A 12,113-nucleotide genomic window follows, 5' to 3' on the forward strand; every position below is an offset into this window, starting at 1 on the left:
CAGACTAATCTATCTCCAGAGCCATACTTTAAACACATCTGCAAAGTTCCTTTACCACGTAAGGAAACATATTCACAGGTCCCAGGGATTAGCCATGGACATCTTTGGGGTCCACTATTCTGCTCCCACAATATACTTGAACTTTTTCATATGATGGACCAATGAGGTAGGTAGTGTTACTACCCGCATTTCAAAGATAAGGAAACTGAGACACAGAGAAGCTAGGTAACTTGCTTGAGATTCCCTTGCGAGTTGTAATATATTAGGGATTCAAATTAAGGCAGCCTGACTACAGAGTTGTACCTTAGTCACTGTGACAAAAGCCGAACCAGAGAGTGGGAGGCAGAAGACGTCCATGTTTCACTTGGTGAAAGGCAAGGTCCCCCTAGATCAGCCGAGCAGCGGTTCAATAAGTGTTTATTGAGTACCGACTAAGTGTCAGGTCCTGGGAGGGGTTTTGGGAAGGTTTGACGGAGCTCCAACCCAAGCCCCAGTACTAAGCTCATTCTCTTTCCACATCCTGTTGCTGTATGAAGGGATGGGGCCCTCTAGCTGGGAGGTTAGCTGGGAGAGAGGATTGTGCTCTAGTGGGCATAGTGCCTGGGGCTCAGGTGGAGAACTGGGTTGCCCCGCAACCCACAGGACCCTGCTGGACCGGCCCAGAGCCCTTGGGGGCCAGCTCACCGGACTATTCCTGCCCATCCGTCAGGATGGGGAATGTGCCCTCAGTGAGACTGGGACCTGCAAATCACGGAAATTAAGACCAGTTAGAGGGGGAACTGGCAGCTCCTTGGCAGGACTTCTGGCTACAGAGCCGGCTCGGGTACTTTATGGATGTTTCCTCCCATTTTGTGGTCCAGCTGGGAGGTAGAAGCAAGCCAGCTCAGCACAAGGCCTCATCTAGATGCTTCTGGGCCACTTAGAGGGAGAGCCCCACCTCAACAGGATCCACAGCTCCCGCCGCAACCCGCACAGGCCCTGCTTTCCTGTCCACGGGGACCGCTGAAGTCAGCACTTAGTCCAAGGAGCCCTCTCAGCCCCACACAGTTCCTTTCTCTTCATCTCTGCTCCGTCCTCCACACAAGACCTCTGGAGCCTCGAGCCGGGGAGCTGCAGGAGGGAGAAACAGCGGCAAGTCACCTTGCCGGGCTGCGGGCACCTCGCTGGGCTGCGGGCACCTCACCGCCCTGCCCCTCCTCCTCTGCCTCGGCGCTCCCACATCACCTGCCCCACCTGCTGGAAGGGCCCCCCCTTTCCTGCCGGGGTGACTCCTGATCAAACCCTTCCGCCTTCAGGAGGCTAAGCTCTTGGAAGGTGTGCAGACTGGAGTAGGAGGGCCCCATGGCCCTGGTGGTGCCGGCAGGATGGGGCCATTGATGCAAGGACAAAAGTAAATGAATCCTCCAGCTTCCCAGGTCCTTGCCTTTAGTCCTTGCCTCCTCCTCGCCCTTGTCCATCACCCCATGCTCTTCCTGTGAAGACGACAGAGATGGGCCTGTGCCCTATGGGGAGGGCTGGAGCCGAAGGGGCCTGAGAAGGGCAGAGACTTAGCTAGAATGAGGGGAGGGGTATCTGGGAAGAGGAAAGCTGGTTGTCTGAACCCTCCTCTGGGTGGAGCCTGTGACACTGCAGGGGGCACCCCTTGCCCCCACTCTGCCCTGGGGTCTGATTTTTTAGGTCAGGCCCACTGGGCTGGGTTGAGATCACCTTCTGGAGAAAGAGACCCAAGTGGAGTGGAGAGGCGACCCTGCCCTGAGGCCTCTGAGCCGGCCGTCAGCTGACCTTTGCTTCTTCCGTCACAGTGGCCCTGGACTCCCAGCCTCACCTGACTCAGCTGCAGGTGGAGCCTCGTGATGGAGACACCAGGGCCAGGTGGTGTGTCTGGCACAGAAAGGAGACAAAGCTGGACGGGATGGTGCCCACGCCCTGGCTCGCACAGGTGAACCTGGGGGAGGCGAGGAGATGGCCAGGTCAGAGGGAAGCCTGGACCTGGATGCTTGGAGACAGGTGGGTGAGAGAGGCCGCGTGGGGGAGAGGCACAGCCTCTGCCCAGGTACCGGCAGCTCCACCGCAGCCATGAGCCCATCTCTTCCTCTCTCAGCCTCCAGCTGAGGCTGCTAAGGTCGTTAAACTCCACCATTCTGTGACAAAGCATGGTCAACTCAACCTCCTGACTCATCTCACTGGCCCTGGGCACACGGCTTAACCTCTCTGTGCCTCGATTTCCTCGCCTGTAAAATGGGAATAACAATAGTATCTTCCTCATAGGATTATTATAGGGATTAAGTGATTGAATTACTTAAAATGTATAAAATGGTACCTGCCACATAGAAAGTGTTGTACAAGTATTAGCTATTATATTATTACTCACGTTATTAAAAAGACCATACTATGCTTTTTTTTTTTTTTTTTCGGTATGCGGGCCTTTCACTGCTGTGGCCTCTCCCGTTGCAGAGCACAGGCTCCGGATGTGCAGGCTCAGCGGCCATGGCTCACAGGCCCAGCTGCTCCGTGGCATGTGGGATCTTCCCGGACCGGGGCATGAACCTGTGTCCCCTGCATCAGCAGGTGGACTCTCAACCACCGCGCCACCAGGGAAGCCCCATACTATGCTTTTTAAGACTTTAGGGTCTGGAGTCAAGCAGACTTAGGTTGGGGTCCTAGCTGTTCCACAAATAAGCTGTGTGACCTTGGGAAAGTTATATAACCTTTCAGAGCCTCAGTTTCTTTTTCTGTAAAATAGGTCTAATAATAATATCAACTTCACAAAGTTGTTGTGATGATTAAATGAGACAATGGAATAAATTGGCTAAGTGAATTGTAACGTACCTAGCACAATACACTGCTTCATCTTCCTGGCTGGATATCAGATTTAGGACAGTCTCTAAGGAGCAGGTAGGACTCCTGACAAATAGTCATGACCTTCCAAGTGGCTGCTCTTGATTAGACACTGTGAGCACCCGGAGCAGGACTCTTCTGTTCAGAACCCGGTCCAGAAATGGAGTGGAGGTGGCGGCAGGTGAGGTGATGGGGACTTGGCCCTGCCTGGGCTTCTCACACCAAGAGTGCATGGATGCACGGCCGTGGCCAGACCCACGAAGGGCACAGATGGGCTTTGTCCTCAGTGGGTGCCTGTGGACAGAGATGGCGCACCCAAGGTGCTCAGACTCCGTGGGGAAGAGTGAGGGAAACATCACACCCCAGATAGCATTCCCTGGCCTGCAAATCTGTTAGTTATACGCTCTCACAGCTCTCTATTTTTTAATTTATTTATGGCTGCGTTGGGTCTTTGTTGCTGCACGAGGGCTTTTTCTAGTTGTGGTGAGCAGGGGCTACTCTTCGTTGCGGTGCGGATTCTTAACCACTGCGCCACCAGGGAAGTCCACCAGCTCTCTATTTTTGTCTTTAACAGCTCTTATCACAATTTGTAAATATGTAAATTTTTTAGTGATTATTGAATGTTTGTCTCCCCCACTGAAACGTAAGCTACTGAGAGTAGAGCCCACGTCTGGATGGCTCATCATGGGATCCTAAGGTTTAGACCAGCATCTAGCACCCAATCAGTGCTCAATAACTTTTTGATGATTGAATAAATAATAATAACAGTTAGCACTTATTTAGCTTTTATTATGTGTCAGCCATTGTCCTAGGCACTTGACATATATTGACCCATTTAAACCTCACAGTGCTCCTATGAGGTTGTTATTAATATTATCCCTATTTCAGAGATGAGCAAACTAAGGTACAGAGGGGTTGAATTACTTGCCCAAGATTACACAGCCATCATCTGGTGAAGCTGGGATTCAAGCCAGGCAGTTTGGCTCAAGAGTCCATGCTTTCAGCAGCAGTGTTAGGCTGCTTCTCTAAAGCAATGAATGAATGAAGCACATTAGTTATTTATAACATTTACTGCATTTGGATAAATGAATTTTGGTGGAGGGAGTGAATGGTGTGACTCTTGCAGATTAGGCTGCATGGTCCTGATGAGTAGAACACAAACGGCCTTTAAGGACCCTTTGGAGGAAGTCTGCTTCCCATTGCCCAGCCTCTCCCCAGTCAGCTGCTGAAGGGTAGGGGTGACTGTGTACTCAGGGGTCTCTAACTTACCCTGGTTTCTGGCTCCTTCTCTTTAGGATTAAGGAAGTGCAAGAACAGGCATGAGCTCAAGAACCTGAATTTCCTGTCCTGGCCTCTGTCTCCTCCCAGGCCTCCTGTGTCCCTAGAAGTACCTGCTGATGGGGTGGGGGTGGGGGGACTGCTTTGTCACTGCAGAAGGGGTGGGGAAGGTAAGTGATGCTCCTACTCTTTGGTTCCTGGTTCCTGCCACACAGGTCCCCCAGCTGTGCCCCCTTCCTGACTGATATCCCTGCACCACCTTCAGCATTTCTCTCCTCCCCACCCCCTCCCCTGCTTGGTTCCTGGCATGACGGCTCTTTCTTCTGGCCAGACTTCCCCCTGCTACACTCACCTCTTGCCCATGCACTGGTCTCTCCCAGGAACATTCCCATCCTGTGTGATGAGCAAACACAAGGTGCATGACCTCCGCTGTCCTCTCAGCAACCAGCCTTAGCTCCTCCCCTGGGACTCCCACCCTTCCAGGAGGGGACATGTTTCAGCACAGTCCTGTAGTCCTCAGCACTGTTGGTCTTTATCACAACTGAGGTGTGATAAGGAACAGAGCCCAGATAAAGAGCCAGATGTGGGGCCTGGTGAGACAGGCAGCTGCCTGGCACTGGTCTGTGCTACAGAAATATTAAGAGGTGGAGAAGCTTGCAATGACTTGAGATTCTCCTTTCAGGGAGGTGTGGGTAGAAGAAATCCTTTGATCATTTACAATGGATGGGGGGTTAACTCCCCAAAGGACCACCTGAGATGGACCACAAAACTGCCTTCTAAGTGGCAGTGGGATGGGGGGGTTAGGGGGAGGGAATCCAGTTCTCCTCAGAGCTTTGGCTTTGCTACTTGGGAATGCAAGTTTAGGGCCAGAGCTGAATTGCTCAGGACTCGAGGGGGCCATGACTCCTCCTTCTCTGCCTCTGCTCCAGCCTACACCTCAGAGCTCAGGCTCCACTCCAAACCAATGGAGAATAAACCTTCCAAGAACATTGCTGTGAACATCCTCTGGCTCTGGTTGAAGGGAGAAAGCTGAAAGGTGGTGGTTGCGAAGCAGAGGATCTGTATTCTGGTCTCGGCTCCATTATTAATACAAGTTATGTCTCTTCAAGCCTCATGTCTTTACTTATAATGTGGGGTGAGGCACTTAGACCACAGGACTTCTAAGGTTACTTCCAGCTTTAGGTTTCAGGGAGTTGGTGCTGCTTGGGAAGTCCCTGTGACTTTGAATAAGAAGCTACCCCCTGGGAGCATGAATTAAGAGGCTAGAAAGGGAAGGACCTGTTGGTGGTGGGCACAATGCCAGGGACTGCACATACATTACCTCATTTCATCCTCACAAGAGCACTATTCTTTTTTTTTTTTTCCCTAAACAGAAGAAACTACGACTTAGAAAGGCCCAAGTATTGCTCAAGGTCACCCAGTATGAGAGGCAGAAATACAATCTGAAGTTGAGGTTGTGTGACTCAAGGTCTGTGCTTGGTGCCCTGCTTGGAGACAGAAGTGGGTGTGGGGTGTGGGCTGGGTGCGGGCACAGATTTGGTGGTTGCTGTACCGAGAGCAGAGACTTGTCCCAGGCTGGAGACGATCGTATTCCTGGGATATCAGGCCCTGAGGAGGAAGGCGGGGTAGGGTGACAAGCATGGCAGGTGAAGTCAGGGGAGGACCTTCGCAGCAGCTGAGGGGGTCTGTCAGCAGGGTCCCAGGGAAGGGGACACTGGGGGCTGCCTGGCCCCCAGAAGTGTGAGAGCATATCCGTGAAGGGTGCCCGGTGCTGTGCGCTGCCTGCCCTCCCCACTCCCACTCAGGGTCCCTGGGGCAGGCCCCACGCCGCATACATGCACAGACGTGCTCTGACACCTTGTGTCACACGCCCCATTGCAGACACAAACAGCCTGCACGCTGGCTCACTCCGACAGCTCTTTACCTCCTGGCCTCACCTTGGGTCCCCTGTTCCCAGCCCCACCCACATCCAGTCTGCAGGTGCATGTGTGTATGTGTGTGTGTGTGTTTCTTCCTTCTTCCTCAGCCTGCAGAACGCTATGTTGTCTGTTGGTTTCTCTTGGATTTGCACAAACACATGCACAGTCTGATAATCTCTCTGTTGTGGGTTTCCTTTACACACACACACACACACCCCTCTCCTTCTAAACTGCTGCTTCTCAGCTGCTTGTCTGCTGGTCTTCCCTTCTCTCCAATCCACGCACAACTCTGGGTCCCAGAGAGCCCCAGGAATCTTGAAAGGGCCCAGGCGGTTTCTTCTCTTGTTTTCCTCCTCACTGCTCTCTCGCAGGCTCACCCAGCCTGGCTGCAGGGCTGGGCAGGTCCCCTCCTGGAAGTGGCATCCCTGGGAGCCGGGGAATGGCTATATGGGTGGGGGCAGGCAGGGCTGGGAAGGGATTTGTTTGCCTTGGATTCTTTTCTGTGAACATTTTTGTCCATTTGCCATGATGTTTCATTGGTTTCAGCTGATGTCATTCTGGTGCCTGGGAGAGGCTTGACATCCAAGCAGAGCATGAAAGTGGGGGTGGGGAGGGGCGCAGAGCCCCGACCCCGGAGTCGGGAAACCCTGCTTCTAGCTCTAGAACCTCGGTTTCTGCATCAGATACATAAGGGGTTCAGAGCTGATGATCTCCAGTGCAGTTCTGAAATGTTGAGATTCTGGGAGACCTCTGCTTTATTTAAAATCTGTCTTCACCCCGATCATTCCTGATCTCTCTCTGTAGCTCATTTGTATGCACAGGCATCATCCATGCAAACATGCAGATACACGCATGCACCACACTTACCCCATCTGAATGCAGCTACGCTCTTTTCCAGGAACTTTCTCAACTCAGCTGGGCCCCAGGCCCCTTTTCAGGATGGGGGTTGCAAGTAGAGGGATATGTGTGTGTGTGTGTGCGCATGTGTGTGCATGTGCACATGCATATAAATGCATGCACATGCACATGCACACGTGCACACACACACACCACTTTGAGGTGCATCTCTGGGTTGAAATGTCCCCCCCATGACAATGACCTGGGAAGTCACTAGCCTCTCCACCCATTCCCACACCCCCTCCCCTAAGAGTAAAGACCCGAATCCACAGTCTTGTTCTTGCTGTGCTCCCTGCCCCCCTTGACTGTAAAGAAGAAAAAGGAGGTGGGAGAAGCCCAGGAGGGGTGTGGAATGAGCACGGGGGCCTAGAACATCAGAGTTGGAAGGGGCCGCCTGGACCACTAGTCTAGTCGGCAGGTTCCAAACATTTTGCTTAAAGTGCGGAAACTTGGTTCTGACCAACTCTCACCTGGACGTGCAAACAAACAAAACTGGTTAAAGTCAAAAGAAACAAAACTGGAGGTAAGGTGGATGGGGGCTAGGGGCCAGCCTACTCAGCATCCCCCTGCCCCTGATCACCACTCCTACTGCCTCGTGAGCGAGCGAGCTTCCTGTGACCCCTTGGAGCTTTGACAAATACAGCTTAAAATCCAGCCATCTAGCCCATTGGTTGTCCAGAGTGGGCCTTGGACCAGAGGCAGCAGCCATCACCTGAAGACTTATTAGCAATGCAACTTCTCAGGAGACCCCACCCCAGTCCTGCTGAATCAGAAGTCTGGGGTGGGCCCAGTGATCTACACTTAAGCCCTCCTGGTGGCTCTGTTGCAGCTGCAGTTTGAGAAGCACTGGGCTAGCACAACCGTTTGTTTGTAGATGAGGAATGGAGGCCCAGAGAGGGGTCCGCCTTACCCAAGGTCTCAGAAAGTGCCGTGTGGTCAGGCTGTGACTCTAGGCCAGATGGCCTGTCTGTAGATGGCCGTGTGGTGACGCCCTGGAACGTTCTTGCCTTATTGCCCCTCCTTCCCCTGGGCTGGATTGGAGCCCTTTCCTTCAGGGGGGCTGCACTGAGTGGTGGGCAGTGAGGGCAGCCCCCGGGCCCGTGCACATGAAGAGGGGTGTGTATAAGGCCCCACTGTGGGCGAAGACTCAGGGCGTGGCTGGTCATCACACGTGCGGTACATCTATGGAGTCTTCTCAGAAGAGGCAGATTCCAGAAGACAAGACTCCAGGAAAGAGACTCTGGTTGACACAGGCCAGGGTGAGGGAGTGAGGAGGGCAAACCTGGCCACGGAGGAGGAGGAGACCCAGGAGGGCCCAGGCTGGCAGGGGAGGGGGTGGCCCCGGGTAGGAGGAGTGGAAGTACTCAGCTCGCCAGCCCTGCTACCAGTTCCCCAGAAGCCTGGGGATTTCTCCAATGAATTAGGGAGTGTTTAACATCTCCGGCTAATCAGCCACTGCCTGCTACCAAGGAAGGAGGAGAGGGGAGTTTGGAGCCAGGCAGCTTTGAAAGGCAATGCTGCTCCTTGACAAAGCCAGCCTGGGGAGGTTTCAAAGGCAACTTCTGAACGGCCCGCACGTCTCATGTTCATTAGATCCTCGCTTCCCAGGCTCCAAAGACGAACAGTGGGATTTAAGGGTTTTCTTTCCTTTTTGGTGACGTTTCGTTCTGAGCTGGGAACCTTCAGCTGGGGAGCAGGCAGAGACAGCTGAGATGCTCGCGCCTCCAGTCCGTAGCCTAAGCAGAGCCTGGCTCCAACCTCTCTGCACACCGGAAGCTCCCAGGGGTCCCGAAGCTCTGCACCAACCCCCATCCTGAAGGCTAGTTGAGCAGGTACCCATGGTTGTCTGGGCATGGGCTATAAGGGGCGCAGTCCAGCTGCTGCAGGATGCAGAGTTCTTGTTTGTCACTATCTCTCTGGCACCTACGTGCTCAATAAATATTTACTGAATGTGTGAGTGAGTGAAGGAATGAATGAGTGTGCTGGTCATTTCCCTGTTGCTCCAAGATCCATTTCCGGTCTTTCTCTGCCCTGTTTGGTGGCACAGGGAACTACATTTCCCAGGATCCCTTACCTACTGGCTTCGGGATGGGTTCATCCAATTGGAGGCACTAAAAGAGGTAGAGTGTAGGAGGAGGGGAAAAGCCAGGATACTTCTTCCCTTGCTCTGTTTCCAGCCAGGTCTCTGTAGCATCCGTGTCTCCTCTTTGGCTCCTTCAGAAGAGCCCCTTTCTGCACGGCCTGTCTCCCTCTGGCAGGCCCACAGCCAGTCCAGCTTCTGTCTGGGGACCTCAGCTCCTGGGCTTCTGGAACACTGCCTGCTCTGTCCAGCCCCAGGAATGTGGTGGCTTCTTGCTTTTGCTGATCTCTGGGTTTTCCTACCTCTTCTACCACTTTACAACCAAATCCCTGATTTAAATCCCTCTGCTTGAAAGGCCTGGGGTGGCTTCTATTTCCTCAGTGAGCTCAGCAGGTTGCACGAGGGACTGTGCTGAGTATTCCCTGCAGAGAGAAGCCTGTGTACCAGCAGCAGCTCTGAGCAGGTTTGATTGGCCTGGGACCTGGAGTCCTACAGACACGGCAGCCTTACTCTGGGCAGGACACCCCATCCCTCTGCGGAGGCACGTGCCCCTGTGCTGCCGGAGCCCCGGGGCCCCTCCCTCCTATCCCAGTATTGTGCATTCCCTCTGACTCTGCTGCAGAAGCGTAAGACATGGCAAAAAGGAACAGAGAGGTGCAAAAAGTAGAAAGCTGTCTACCACCCGCCAGACCCCGTGTGGGCCTTTAGTCTTTGCTCTGAGAAGGCTCACAGTAGCCCTGTTGGGTAGATCATCTTATCCTCATTTTATGGAGGAGGAGACTGAGACTCTAAGAGCTTAAGTGACCTCTTTCCTCAAATGGTCACTCAGTCTCTCCATTCAGTCTCACTTGTATGCCTTTTCACCTCCCCGCCCACCCTCACTGTTTCTGTCACTTTAAACACTCACAGTCTTTCGCCAGTCTCCTAACTGGGCTGCCTCGCCCAATGCTCACCTTCCAGCGCATCCTCCACACCCTGCCAGGGCCATTTTCTAAAACAGAAGTTGAACCACATATTCCACTGCTTAAACCCTGCCAGAATCCTTGCTGCTTAAGGAATAAGGTCCAATCTCTTTGGCCCAGCAGCAAGGCCCTCTGAGATCTGGTCCCAGCCCCCCCCCCCAGCTGTGTCTCTCGTCTCCCTCCCCACTCACACCCCACCCATAATTCAGTCTCATGGAGCCTCTGTTAGAGTCCTACCTCCGTGCCTTTTCCAGGCTGTGCTCTCAGCCACGAGGACCTCCTCACCTTTCCTCCCTCTCTCCCATCTCCCTGGGAAGCTCCGGCTCCTTCTTCAAGACCGGGCTTTGGCATCTCCCTCTGTGGAACACCTTGCTGGCTCCCCTGCTCCAGGTGGGTCCCTTCTCCCTGCTCCCATGTACCTTTGTCTTCTTCTTGTTCCTGCCTTGCATCCATCACCCTGCACTGCAACCATGGGTTCACGTCTCCACTTCCCCTGCTAGACTGAAAGTTCCTTGAGGGCAGGAACTGTGTTTCATTCATTCATTCATTTATTTAAAAATGCTTATTGAGTACTAACTTTATGCTAGGCACTGTGCCTGATGCTGGGATACTTGGCTTGTGTCACAGAGTACATGGTCTAGTGTGGAATAATTCATCACATCAGTAACAGTAATAATCAACGATCACACCAATACATGTATAATTATAGCTTATGAAGGAAAAGTAAAGGGTGTGATATCCTTGGAATAATCCCTGATTCCAGGGAGTCTTCAGTATATGCTACCTTTCTACCCCAGCCCTAGCCCCGTACACCGGGATGTATATTTATTGCTGTATGTGTAGCACTGCCCCCAGAGTGGGGACATTTCTCCCTGCAGGTCTGTGAACTTTCTGTAGGAGGTTCTCTTTTTCTTCAGCTCCTGTCTCCAGCGGCTGGCACATAGTAGGTATATGATAAATGTGGGTTGAGTTTAAAATGGAATTATAGAGACTTCCCTGGTGGCACAGTGGTTAAGAATCTGCCTGCCAGTGCAGGAGACACGGGTTTGAGCCCTGGTCCGGGAAGATCCCACATGCCGCGGAGCAACTAAGCCCATGCGCCACAGTTACTGAGCCAGCGCTCTAGAGCCCGTGGGCCGCAACTACTGAGCCTGTGCGCCTAGAGACCGTGCTCCGCCACAAGAAAAGCCAACGCAGTGAGAGGCCCGTGCACCGCAACCAAGAGTAGCCCCCACTCGCCACAACTAGAGAAAACCCATGCGCTAGCAATGAAGACCCAATGCAGTCAAAAATAAATAAATAAAATAAATAAATTTATTTAAAAAATAAAATAAAATGGAATTATATCCCTGTGTGTGTCAGGGTGGCCTTACTATCTGGAGGAGCCCAGGCCACTGCGCAGCGGGGTCAGGGCTCTGGACATGGCTGCCCTTCCTCCCCCTGAGCACTCTCCCCGCCATGGCCACGGGGATCAGGAAAAGGGGAGTCCTTTCAGCTCTGTTATTTACTAGTTGCATGATGGGCAAGTCACGGAGCCTCAATCTCTCTGAGCCTCGGTCTCCTCACCTGTAAAATGGAGATGATAATAGTACTGATGTCATAAGTTTGCTATGGGGAGGCTTAAGTTAACACACAGAAAGTATTAGAGCCGTGTCTGGTATGGAGTAGACAGTCCGTAGAGCTGCACTATTATTATTAATTTTTGTGACATGCGGACCTCTCACTGTTGTGGCCTCTTTCGTTGCGGAGTACAGGCTCCGGACGCGCAGGCTCAGCGGCCATGGCTCACGGGCCCAGCTGCTCCATGGCATGTGGGATCCTCCCGGACCGGGGCACGAACCCGTGTCCCCTGCATCGGCAGGCTGACTCTCAACCACTGTGCCACCAGGGAAGCCCTGCACTATTATTATTATCATTACCATTTCTACTGCAGGATCCCAGTGAATGTCTGACCATCACCCGCATGTGTCTCCCCACCAGATCCCACACACAGCCCAGCCCCCTCTGGCCTGGCACGCGACTGGAGTCCCATCCTTTCCTCTTGCTAGGAAGCTGTGGGTAACTGGGTCTTAATTAAGCATGCCTGACTGGGGTGTGATTAGCGGCTGCTGTGAGTCAGCAGCAGGCCAGGGTGGGGAG

The sequence above is a fragment of the Mesoplodon mirus genome (genome assembly GCF_964341445.2).
Source record: "Mesoplodon mirus genome assembly, chromosome: 7".
Taxonomy (NCBI): Eukaryota; Metazoa; Chordata; class Mammalia; order Artiodactyla; family Ziphiidae; genus Mesoplodon; species Mesoplodon mirus.